Raw genomic sequence first — 13,002 nt, 5'->3', positions numbered from 1 at the left:
TTTGTGATGTCTGCTCAACTCGCCATGTAAAATAAAGCATGGTAACAACAACACTACACTAAAAATAAATTGGTGTAGAAACACTTTTCACTCAGAAATTGCTAGTAAATTGCCTCACAGTAGTAAAAGGAATAAAACAGCTTTTTTCTAGAAGACTGAACTTTTCATCTCATGTGAGTAAATATTTTAATGCTACTTCTCAAAATTACTGTTCCTTACTTAGCTGCAAAACTTTTTAAATTAACAAATTGCAGAGTTTAATTACTAAATTACTGAGTGCACCTTTAAATGGACAGATTGTGTGTCTGTCTCCCCCTGCGCAGACGCGATGGTTTGCTCCACACCAGCGCTGTTTATACTGTGGAGCCGCTGCTTTCCTCAGTCATTGCGCCGCTGACAGCTCCTCCTCACTCGCTCTCTCTCTCTTGTTGCTCTTTCCACATTTTTGCTCTCTGACATTTTCACCGGTGAGTACTTTCTTCTCATTTTCTCTTGTCTTTATCTTTACCTCTTTTCTACGTCCTCTTTTGATTTGGGATGTGCTTGCATTTTGTTCTTCTTCTGAGTTCAGCTGACACTCATCTGTTTTTAATGTTTTACCTTCTTGGAGAGGGGGAACGTCAGGTTTTGGTTAACTTTGGTTAACGTGAGTCGGCCTTTGAGTATATAATTTTTTTATTTTATTTTGTTCAATATCCTGTAAAGGAGCAAGTGCTGGACACGGTTTTGTTTTGCTTTGTATTTATCAGTTGGACATTCACATGTTGTTCCTGACGAATTACATCAATGAGAAAAACAAATTTTCTTTCTTTTTTTCTCAGTTTTGAAAGAACAGCTGTGTTTCAAAGTTGTGGAGCGATTTTTTTTTTTTTTCTTCTTTTTTTATATTAATCAAAATGGCATTTTTGTGTGGGGACTGATGTGATGTCTGTGTGTTCTGGAGCTGCAGATCCTGCGAACATTTAAACACGGCTGGACTGTTGAATAACATCCTAGATCTGCTATTCCACCGCAGTTGTCCATGTTATGCTACCGAGACACTGAAAATGTGGACATGCTGCGCAGATATCTTGACTTGATTTAGTTCACTGTGGGTTCTGTTTTCCAGGGTCATTCATTCCACGATATGTGTGCCTTTTCCGTTTTGTAAAAAGGTGATAAAAGTACATTTCTTTAAGATATGTCAGACAAAGAATGTTTTAGTGTTAATAAATTGCATTTATTACATCTTGAGCCAAATTGTTAATATTTATATATATTGCTGTTACTGAATGCTTTTATAAAAGTGACAGATTTTCAGTTTCTTTAAGGTGATATTGCTACAGATATTTGTAATATAGGCTATATAAAAAGTGTGTGTGTGTGTATATAGACAGACAAAGTAGGCATTCTCATAGAGAAAAAAGATGAAAATAAAATATATACTTGTATAACAAAAGTTGGTGTCAGATTTTCATTGTTAAAGACATTGTTTACATATGTTAGCTCTAGGGACACCAAGGCACCCTATTTGTGGAATGACCCTCCAAGCATGTTGTGAAATTGCTTCTGTGATTTCCTGGCTGTGTCTCAAAACCTAGTGAGCTGTCTACTTGGGCATCTTATGTGTTTGCAGCAGTGCACAGCTTACTCGAAACATGCTTTATGATGCCAAAAATGCAGCCAAGGTGGACTGCATTTTTTTTTCTTAGCTGGTCGGTTATGCTGTCTCATACAAAGTCTTGTATTCTTGCAAGTCAGCTGTAGCTTTTTAATTGCATCTAATTACAAGAACAACGGTTCGATCTATAGAAGATGTAACTGGACTAATAAGCGTTTGAGATGTGCAACAACATGATGGTTTGAAATTCAATGCCACTAAAATATATTTAAAACAAATCAGAAATAAGGTTTGTTAGTCATGTTCTGCCCATGTTGCCACTTTATCTGCCACAGGACTTTGGAGGTCATGGCAAACGAGTAAAATGTATTCTCCTGTCTCTTTTCCAATCTCATGCTTCTCGTCTTGTACAAATAGACATGCACGTTTTGAAAGTCCTCCATGACTCCGTATGGTCTTCAGTGCATGCACTTTCGCTTTGAAAGTGCATTATTGCCAGTATGTGGCCAGGTATGGATTTTAGTATTAAGAAAAGCATACGGCTTGACCTTCCAAACACAGTGAAGCACTTTAAGCCATTTGTTCATACCTTTTCTACAGTAATGCTTTGTATTACTTATGCCCTTCAATTGATGTGCTTCTGTTTTTGATTATGAAAGATTTTGAAGGACTTATTCTCTGTTTACTGACATGCCATTAGATTGATATTTTCGGACATGCACAGTTTAATGTCTTTGTCATTAAATAACAGAATATTCCTTTTAAGGTAGAGATGTGACTGAGTTTTTCTGGGATTATTATATATATATTTCTTTTTATTATTGTTGTTGTTGTTGTTGTTGTTGTTTATATTGGTTGGTCCATTACGGCCTTTCTCAGCTTGTACTGCCGTTAGCTTATCTAGGGCATTAGTTGCCTACCTCAAGGACAGCCAACTCAAGTTGACCACTTACAGCTGCTGAATTCAAATAACACACTGCAGCACCAGCGCTAAAATTGAGGCTTTTATAACATAATGGGTCTACACATATAGGACAAAATTGACAGTTTTTGTTTGAATGCCAGTAAAATATGTTTGCATATGTCAAAAGGGTAGAAGATTATTTACATTTGTAATAAAAAACAAAACAAATGTAAAAGCAAAGTGGTTAATCAAGGGAGAAAATGCTAAAAGTGCTACCAAATTGTAAAGATTTAGTGGTTAGTGATTAATTCAGGAACTTCACACTTGTCAAAAGGTGGTTTTCCATTGCTATTAATTATTTCTGGACTTGTAGAAATGTACTGTTAAGGTCACATGCTGTGTCTTCTGACTTCCCAGTGTTCAAGATACTTAAATTATAACTATAACCCCGCTTTAAGTAGTTAGCACCACTGATGTGACATTGACATGCCAGTTGGATATATTTGGATTAGCTTGCAGCTTTATCATGAAAAGTTCAGATATTATTAGTCATTATATATTATAATCTTTTTTTTTTTTTTTTTTTTTCTTCCATCACAAGTCAGTGGCAAAAATTCCTTTAAGCCAGCTAAATGTCAGGAATATTAAAGTCTCGTGGGCATTTTTATGTTGGCAAACTTTCACATTCAGGCCATATTCATATTTTTCAAAATATCAAAAATTAAAAAGGCTTATCAGATTAATTAATTCTTTGGTCAAGTCAAGCATCATGAATTAGAAATTTAGATACATGTACATGAAAGTTTAATGAGTAAATTGGCAGTTGTGCTGTTAACACATTTTAGGTCTCTGTGATGTGTAATGAATTCAGTCAGTTAGTCAGAGGAAATCATAACATCGTTATTTCACACACACACACACCATAATGCTCTCTTTACGTGTGGATATAAACCATTACTGCCAGTAAACTAGTTAAGTTGCCTTACCATATAAAGACAAATGCTGAAAAAAGAGACAAATTTTGCTATAAAATATTGTAGTAAAAAATGTTTGGGTCATAAATTGTCTACGTTGAAGTGTTTTATGTTAGTAAGTTAAAGTTTTTTACAATATTGCAATTATATTTGTTGTTGTTGTCTTTGTTTTTATTTACAGTAAATTACTGATTTTTGTTTTGCTTTGTATATTATTTAAAGGGGTCCTATGATGCGATTTCAAGTTTTCCTTTCTCTTTGGAGCGTTACAAGCTGTTTGTGCATAGATAAGATCCCTGAAGTTGCAAAGACTAAAGTCTCAAAACCAAAGAGATATTCTTTATCAAAGTTAAGACTGTGCCACGCCACCCTAAAACGGCTCATTCAAACACGCCCCCACATCTTGACGTAAGGTTGTGGAAATATTTGCATAATGCAGCCCAAATGTTCACGCAAAGAAAGGTGTAGTTTCAGTAACCACAGTAGTGTTGTTGCAGCCAAGTCAGGGAGATGCTGTGTGTTTCCAGGTGAAAGCAAAGTAACTTTATTTGGCCTTCCGAAAGTAGATGCATTTAGGAATCATTAAGATTACTTACAACAGAACAGCACAACCCAGATGTTATCACAATACATTTTATGGATGACCGTTTCGTGAACCTGGGAGAGGAGGTAATTCTGCCTTTGCTATGCCAATCTGGCGCTTCTGAATCAGCGACTGTATGTTTTGTTATTCGTTTAACTATTTACTATTGACTGTTTAAATGCAGAATTGTGCACGTGTGTGTGTGTGTGTGTGTGTGTGTGCTCGCGCTCGTGTGTGTGTGTGTGTGTGTGAGAGGTAGAAACGGTCACACAATCGCGGCTTGTATGTGACCCTGGACCACAAAACCTGTCTTAAGTGTCAATTTTTAGAAATTGAGATTTATACATTATCTGAAAGCTGAAATAAGCTGAATTGTTAGGATCTGACAATATTTGGCAGAGATAAAACTATTTGAAAATCTGGAATCTGAGGGTGCAAAAAAATCTAAATATTGAGAAAATCGCCTTTAAAGTTGTCTAAATGAAGTTCTTAGCAATGCATATTACTAATCAAAAGTGAAGTTTTGAGATATTTACGGTAAAAAATTTACAAAATATCTTCATAGAACATGATCTTTACTTAATATCCTAATGATTTTTGGCATAAAAGAAAAATCTATAATTTTTATCCATACAATGTATTTTTGGCTATTGCTACAAATATACCCCGGCGACTTAAGACTGGTTTTGTGCTCCAGGGGGCGTATTACAGAAAGATCCTAACTTTAAAATCTTATCTGTTTGGTAACCATGGTAATTTCAGTTAGGACCACATTTAGGACAAAAGCTATTACAGAACAGCATTTCCTAAGAGTGTTATCTTATATTAACTACAGATAAGAAAGGATATTACAGAATCCTCCTAACTTGACAAAAAACCCTAAAAACCGTCTTAACTTTAGGACAACCCCACAGCTGTCCTAACTTCAAAATTATTTGAAAGCTAACGGAAAAAAACGCTTACAACTGTGCTGTCCGACAATGGTATTACATTAACAGTTGAAAATGAAGAAAGATGTTACTAAAATGGTAGAAAGACACTTGGAGGACCCTGAAGGTGTTATATTTTGATTTTGCTTGGTAACAGACCTGAGAGTGGATTGTCGAGCTTGATTATGCCATTTAAGATAGGAGAAGAATCCCAAATCAAGTTAAGATTTGCTTCTGTAATATGAATTTGCGAAAAATCCCAATTTAACATATCATATCTTCACAGACTTTTTCATTAACTGTTCCCATCTGGTGGAATGACCTGCCCAACTCAATCAGAGCAGCCGAATCCTTACCCATCTTCAAGAAACGGCTAAAAACTCATCTGTTCCATCTTTACTTGACCCTCTAACTCTAGCACTCTCTATTCTAATTTCATTTTATCTATATGTCTTTTTATTAAAAAAAAAAATAATAATAATAATTATCAGTACTCTGTTAGGCTAACCAAGACTTGTAATAGCACTTTTGTTGGTTTTGATTGCTTCTTATGTCCTCATTTGTAAGTCGCTTTGGATAAAAGTAAATAAAAAAATAAATATCTTAAGTTAAGACCTAAGATAAGAAACTTTCTGTAATACGCCCCTAGGGTCACATATGAGCTTCATCACTGTGTCTGTCACGCGACTCTGTTCCTCTCATGGGCTTGAACTGAGGGTAAAACTAAGGACATTATTTACTGTCTTTCTTTACTATAATTTGGAAAGCTGAAGCTGGCGATTATGGAAAAGGGGCGTTACATTTCCGACGCGGCGTGTGGTGTTCGGCCAATCACAATGCACTGTGCCAGTTGGCCAATCAGAGCAGACTGCACTTGTCAGAAGGAGGGACTTTGTAGAAATCGAAGCGTTTGAGAGCGGCGGGGCATAGGGGACTTACATATTGTACAGTGTTTGAAAAATAATGTGTTTTTTGAACAATAAAACATGTCAACATATTCTGTTACACCAAATAATGATCTTTAAAAAAGCATCATATGACCCTTTTAACATTTCTATAATTTCATGCCAAATACAGTGTGCAGTCACCAAAATGACATCCTTTGACGTCTGTAACTTCAACACTGTTTTTTTGGTAAAGTTCTGCCAACCACAGCTCCTTTTTTCTTTTCTTTTCTTTAAGAATTAGTCCATTTAATCCTAGATTTTTGGCATTTCAGCTCCAGTGTTTGATGTTGTCTAAAGTTTCTTTTTCAGTTAATGTATCTGAGTGATGTTTTGGGGAGGATGTGTGGCGTGACTGTCAGTGCTTATTGCAGCAGGGGGCAGTGGCTGAGTGGATGGGATATTGTATGACTGGAATGCTCCTCAAATGTCAGTGGCTGCCGCCACCCAAACAACTAATCCCACGATAAAGCCCCTGCAACACATTCAGAATTAAACATCAGAACTGTGCTTAGATTAATCGTCCTCCACTCGACTCTCCATTTGGCCGGCCTTGATGTGAAACCGTCATGATTGAAATTATGGAATATCTCAAGTTACTCACGAGTTATGCTGTCAATGGAAGTTTCCATTAGGCGTGACTGTGAAAGAGAAGAGTTATGATGAGGGTCAAGAGAGAGACATCGAAATGAAAATATCGCTTTTTTTCTCTCAAATTGATCTTCCACTGGAAAATTAAAATTGGCTGTGCACTATTGAAGAACAAATTCCATCATGCATTATTATTATTACTCATACTGTAACCCTTACATCCTATGGTGCCACAGAAGAACCATTTTTGGTTTACCAAAGAACCTTTCAGTGAACAATTCTTAAGAGAACTCTTTGTTTAGTTTGAAGATAATCTAAGGAACCTTTTTACACTATAAATAGCATTTAATGGAATGGAAAGGTTCTATGAATGAATGGAACCATAAATGCCAGATAACCTTTAAGATGCCAAAGAACCTTTATTTTTTAAAATCTGCAAACCCTGATCCATAGGTATTTCAATTCCCATCCTGCATTGTTTGTGTTACAAACATGAATGATACTTCAAACCTTGCAGCTTGTTGAGGAAATGTGTACTTTAAGCAATAAAGCTTGTGATTCTTCACTTGATGGGTGAAAAAAACTTAACCAAAAGGACTTCAGCCTTATCTACAGACCCTAATATCAGAGACTTAAGCCCGGCTCACACTACAGGATTTTTAGCCCAATTTAGCCCCGATTTCCCTCTCCCGAGAATCAGAGGAAAAATCTTGTCGAGCACCTCGATCAGTCCCGATGTTCGGCGCGGATTATCTGGTAATGTGAGACGATCAAAGATCGAACCTTGCACCTCCCGATCTGCCCGCACACAAATCGGTTCCACCCCGATCATATCAAACATGTTTGATATTTAGGATTTAAATCGGGATGATGATGGCTGATTACGCCATGTACTTTCACTATAGCCAATGCGCGACCGCAAAACAGCTGCTGCACAGGTCCGTTGGATAGTGGAGATGGAGGAAACGGCTTCTTGAAGTTTTGTACACTGTCTGTATAATGTCGAAAACGTAATGTGCCTTATATTTGAATGTACCGGGTGAGTGCAGAAAGCTGCTAGCATGCTAGCTAACATATGTAAACATTGCTGAGAAGTTGCTGAGTGAGATCACGTGAGGCGCTCTGTCTGGCATGATAATCTTAATAATATCTTGTAGTGTGTGATGCGCCACGATATTCAAATCTTGTAGTGTGTGTATGTTTAAGATTTGAGGGAAGAAAGATTCAAGACTGCAAAGATTCCCCTTATGTGTGTGCTGCAGCCAGATTTCATAATCGGTTAGGATTTTAAAACTCCTGTAGTGTGAGCCCAGCTTTACTCTTTTCACTTGGGCCAGTAAGAAACCACCCAGAAAACCCTAGAAACTGCATAGCAACATGATTAAAAAAAACAAACACAGAGAACACTGAAACCACCTATAACATTGAGGCGGTGAAGTTTGCACAGGAAAGCACCACTAATTTTTTCCTCAGAAAATGTAAAAATGTGTTACTCTTATGTACTCATGTTCAGCTGCTGAAATCCTGCTACTATAAGTATTTGCTTTGTTTTGAACCGCAGGATCCCTCACGCACTCCAGGTCACAAGCACTGGGACCAAGCAGTATATCCGCATCTGTCTACTGCCTACAGAAGAGATCTGAGAGGTACGTGCAACTTCGGTTCCCAAGCCGGTGTCTCTACAAACATAGATTAGCAGTAGTGTTTGATCTGAGCGGAGGTGTTAAAGTTCAGCGTTTATACTGATAAATGTTAACAGGGCTTTTGTGCAGCATGCATGTTCTCTGGAAATACCGAGAGGGGGTTTTAAAGCCGCTGCAGGTTTTTACACACACATAAAGGCTGGTTTACACAGAAAATGTGGCTTTTTAATTGTCTTTGACTGTTACATTGTTTCCCACTGCTTTCTTATTCATGAGCATGACATTTTTAAAGGGGTCACCGGATGCCCGTTTTGCACATGTTGATATGATTCTTTAGGGTCTTAATGAAAAGTCTGTAACATACTTTAGTTAAAATTTCTAAATGGTAGTGTAAAGCAACACCTTTTTTACCCTGTCAAAAACAGCTCTGTTCATACCGAGCAGTTTCGTTGCATGTTCCTTTAAATGCTAATGTACTCTGCTCACCCCGCCCCTCTCTTCTGTGGGGTGACGAGCTGTTCTCATGAGACTGTAAAGGCCCCAATATACTTCAAACGAAGATCGTTTTCGTTCTTCGGTTGCGGGCAAAAAGCGACGGTATACTGTTTTCGAACATGACACCCCCGCGCTGCTGGAGGCTATAGATTAATGTAAACGTGTCGCGACGCTCGTATGTATGCCCTAAACACAACAACTATGCAATGATGGTGTATCTAGGTCTTTTATTAAACTGGATAAATTATTACACATTTTTATATTTTATGTGTTGTCATAATTTGATACAAACATAGGTTTATTATTATATGTTCTTTTGGCATTTCATTTATTGTATACCTTTTAAATTCGCTTACTGAAAGAACAACAGCAGGAGCAGCAGTATGATGTAACATTTATTCGAAACGCATGTATTTGGTACTTGCTACCTTATATCTTTACTCTTTCATTTCATTCTTTGGAAAACTTGCATCTGATGTTTCTCTACGTTGCTTTTTGCATAACTCCGGGTCGTCGACACCAAGCTTCGTTGCAATTTCTATCTAGGAATTAAATGCTTTCTCTGAACCTTTAAAGTCTGCCCGCGAGCGATAGTACAGGTGCGGATATATTTGTGGCAGTTCAGTTATTCGACACAGTGTATTAATTTTGCTAGTGACTTGGAGATGTTGTTGTTCTCCTGCCTGACCTCCGTTGAATGAGAAACAAACCGGGGGAAAAAATTGCGCCCCAAAGAAGGTGGCGCTCCAGAACACACACACTGATTACGTAATCGTCACGGACCAATGGTAGCTCAAAGGTGTTTAGAAGCCAAAACAAACTCCCCCAGAAAGTTAGCTTTGGTGAGCTGTATCAAACTGCCAAAACAAACTCAAAACGAACTTAGTTTCGGCCTGATTTTGTTCGAAATGACATCATATCAGTTAGTTCTTCGATTTCATTTGATGTATATCGGGGCTTTAAACTTTAGCCGCATTCAGCCGTGGAGCTTGCTAACTAGCGCATTATTAGGAAAGGAGATTTGCAAAGATTCATAGAAATCACAAATGATTCGCGCGAACATAGACGCATTTAGGTAGATTGGGGGGTGCATTCCCTTCAGAAACAAAGGTAATTATCTCCGTCTTCAGCGGCTCAGATGTCGGGAGTAAATGATGATTGCCATGTTCATTATTGCATTCAACAACAAAACACCTCAATCGCTTAGAAGCCATTCTTGTCTACAACCGCTCCGGTGTCAAAACAATGGCGGACTGATGACGGCTCACTCAGGGTGGCTCTGTGCTAAAACCAAAGACTGATGCCACTGTCAATCAACAATCGTGGGAGGGGCCTGTTTAGAACTACGTCATTCTGCCAAGAATCTGTGAATGGCTTGATATGAGAAAGGGGTTTGGATTTATCAGGATTTAAAAAAAAAGCACTGGGTGGATTTTTATCATTATAGGGTGGTTGTGTACACATGCTGCCAAGACACATTTTAGTTCAAACAACATGTAAAAGTGAATTTTGCATCCAATGAACCCTTTAAGTTTAAAGAAGTGCAGCTTTTAAAAATGCAAGACCCTCAAGTACCTTACTTTTTCTGCAATTAGATGCTAATGTCTGGGGTCCCACGTTTATAAAAGCAAACGTGTTCTGTGTGAATGGCTTCTAATACTGCCAAAAACTGGTTTGATGTAACTTTTAGTGATTAGTTGATTTTGTGATAAGTCATTGGTTTATCAATGTTGTCTTCTGAGTTGTTTTATTTTTTTGAAAGCAATAAAGGAATAGGCATAGTTCACCCAAAAATAAAACTTTTCTGAAAATTTGCTCACCCTCAGGCCATCCAATATGTAGATGAGTTTGTTTTTCATTGGAACAGAATTGGAGACATTTAGTATTACATCACTTGCTCACGAATGGATCCTCTGCAGTGCCGTCAGAATGAGAGTCCAAACAGCTGATTAAAACATAACAATAATCCACAAGTAATCCACATGACTCCAGGCCATCAATTAACATCTTTTGAAGTGAAAAGCTATTTTTTGTAAGAAACAAGTGCATCTCATCTGCTTCAGAAGAGAAACATGCACAGTTTAGAAGCAAAAGCAGTCCAAAGTAGTTCTAAACAAATACGTTGGTGGATATTGATGTGAGAGGACAACAGGGGATGAACTTTTTTCTGAAAGATGGGGTAATTTTGGGTTATGGACTAGTGTTTTGGCCAGAAGGAACAACTTAAAGAGTTGTTTCTTAAAATCACACAGCTGTTCGCTTCACATAATATTAATCGATTGGCTGGAGTGGTGTGGATTACTTGTGTATTATTGTGATATTTTTATCAGCTGTTTGGACTCTCATTCTGATGACACCCATTCACTGCAGAGGACCTATTGGTGAGCAAGTGGTGTAATGCTAAATTTTTGATTAAGAAACTAATCTACATCTTGGATGGTCTGAGAGGCAGTACATTTTCAGAAAATTTTAATTCGGGTGTTAACTATTCCTTTAAAAATGTTAAAGGTGTTAAATATCAGAAAGCAGACTGCGCAAATCATTTGCAGAGAGAAGTTGTTTCTCTTTGGCTAAAAGTGCTCTTTGCAAAACCTATAGGGCTTTCACAGAGACGGGTGTTATTTCTCAGGACACCAATATCAGTGAGATCTGTCAGATACAGTAATAAGAAAATTTTATGTGTTATTAAAAACATTGCTTACAGCGCCTTTAAAGTTTAATAGTCAAAGCATAAGGAAAGAAATATCTCAAATTAGATCTGAAATATCTGTTGTTTCACCTAGACTGCGGACAGAGATTAAAAGCTTTGCAACTGGAGAGTGCTGCTAAAGTTTCCTCCTTTGAGACATTTCTCATCTGAAGTCTCCTCTAGAGTTTCGTAAGACATCATAATAAGTGCTCAGATTACCATTAGATTTGAACTTTCAAGCCCAAACTGTCTGAGCTATGCTAGATATTACTATATATTAACAGTTGTCTCATTTATATCTATTTATTATGATTTCTCCTGAGAAATTTTAAAAGAGGCATCTGAGACAGTCGATAATGAAATATAATAGAATTCCTAATCTTCTGTTTTGATCTCAAAGCAATAAAGTTCTTTTGGAGAGTTTTGTTTTAATAATACAGCATGTATATACTGTTATGGACTGCTTATATTAAGTCATAAAGTGTTGGACTGAAGGTTTTGTGTTATAACATCTGTGTAGCTGTAAATTTGAAGCAAATTAAATTTTGATCTTTTCAATCCGTGTATATAAAATCACTCTTCATTCAGTCACTAAACAGCAAACAATCTTGCAATATGGGGAATATGATTTGCAAATTTGTTTTGAATGTGGGTGGGCTGAGTATTTTTAGACGAACTGAGCTAAATGTGTTTGGCATGAAAGTCTTGAATAAGCATTAATTAGAGGAAGCACTGCAACAAGGTCAGCCTCGGTTTGGCGTTTTTGACAAGAATGTCTGGAACGAGGATCTTGATGAAAATGTTTTGAATAGTAAATGTGCATCAGAGATGCAGCGAGCAGATCCCGGCAGTGATTCGAGCATCTCTCTCTAATCAGCACTAGCTAAGAAAGGGCATGTGAATTATAGATGCACCTTTGTGAAAATTTCATGAAAATGTTATTCATGCGTTCAGATATGTCAAACACCGACCGCAACATTGGCCAGAGAGCATGGCGAATCCTGCTTACTGAGAAAGAAGCTTCACTTGAAGTTAAATTAGCAGTCTGAATTATCAGTCATATCCACAGAAGAAAAGACAACAAGTTCTTTTGAAGTCAATTTCATGAGCTATTTCCATCACCTGCCTCACCAGGACGGCAATTAGTCTCATGCTTTTCAAATCAGACCCAATTATGTGCGTTCAGTAAAAGCACTTTTTTTAGAGTAAGAACAAAATGAGCTTGCAGTGAATATATCTGATGTTTCGTGGAAATGAGTAAGCTTTTCCTTGGAACTCAACCCACATGGGGAGCCACCACCAGAGGTTAAACTGGGATTTTGGAGGTGGGCAAAAGCATTATTATGTATGCTACCATTCACAAGTTTGCGGTCAGAAGGATGTTTTAAGAAATTAATCCTTTTTTTATAGCAAGGATGTATAAATTGATCAATTTACAGTAAAGCCCTTTATAATGTTTCAAATAAATGCTTTTGAACTTTCTTTGCCATCACAGAAATAAATAACATTTTATAGTATATTAAACTAGAACATTTTTGTTTCACTGTTTATTTGAATATTTAATTGCTTTTAATATATATATATATATATATATATATATATATATATATATATATATATATATATATATATATATATATATATATTATT

At 36.9% G+C, this 13,002-nt stretch overlaps 1 protein-coding gene across 1 annotated transcript in view; it reads left to right on the top strand.

Moving 5' to 3' along the window:
* Positions 1–384: 384 nt before the first annotated feature.
* Positions 385–13,002, top strand: part of LOC306845180 (RNA-binding protein Raly-like) — an 84,918-nt gene continuing 72,300 nt past the window's right edge. The window contains exons 1-2 of the mRNA XM_079377827.1: positions 385–467; positions 8,087–8,171. The gene's annotated coding sequence lies outside the window, so the exon portion shown is untranslated. The remainder of the gene's footprint in view (positions 468–8,086; positions 8,172–13,002) is intronic.

The sequence above is a fragment of the Barbus barbus genome (assembly GCF_936440315.1).
Source record: "Barbus barbus genome assembly, chromosome: 25".
Classification (NCBI taxonomy): domain Eukaryota; kingdom Metazoa; phylum Chordata; class Actinopteri; order Cypriniformes; family Cyprinidae; genus Barbus; species Barbus barbus.
The sequence above is the reverse complement of the archived record's forward strand: the minus strand, read 5'-3'. Positions and strand labels throughout refer to the sequence as shown.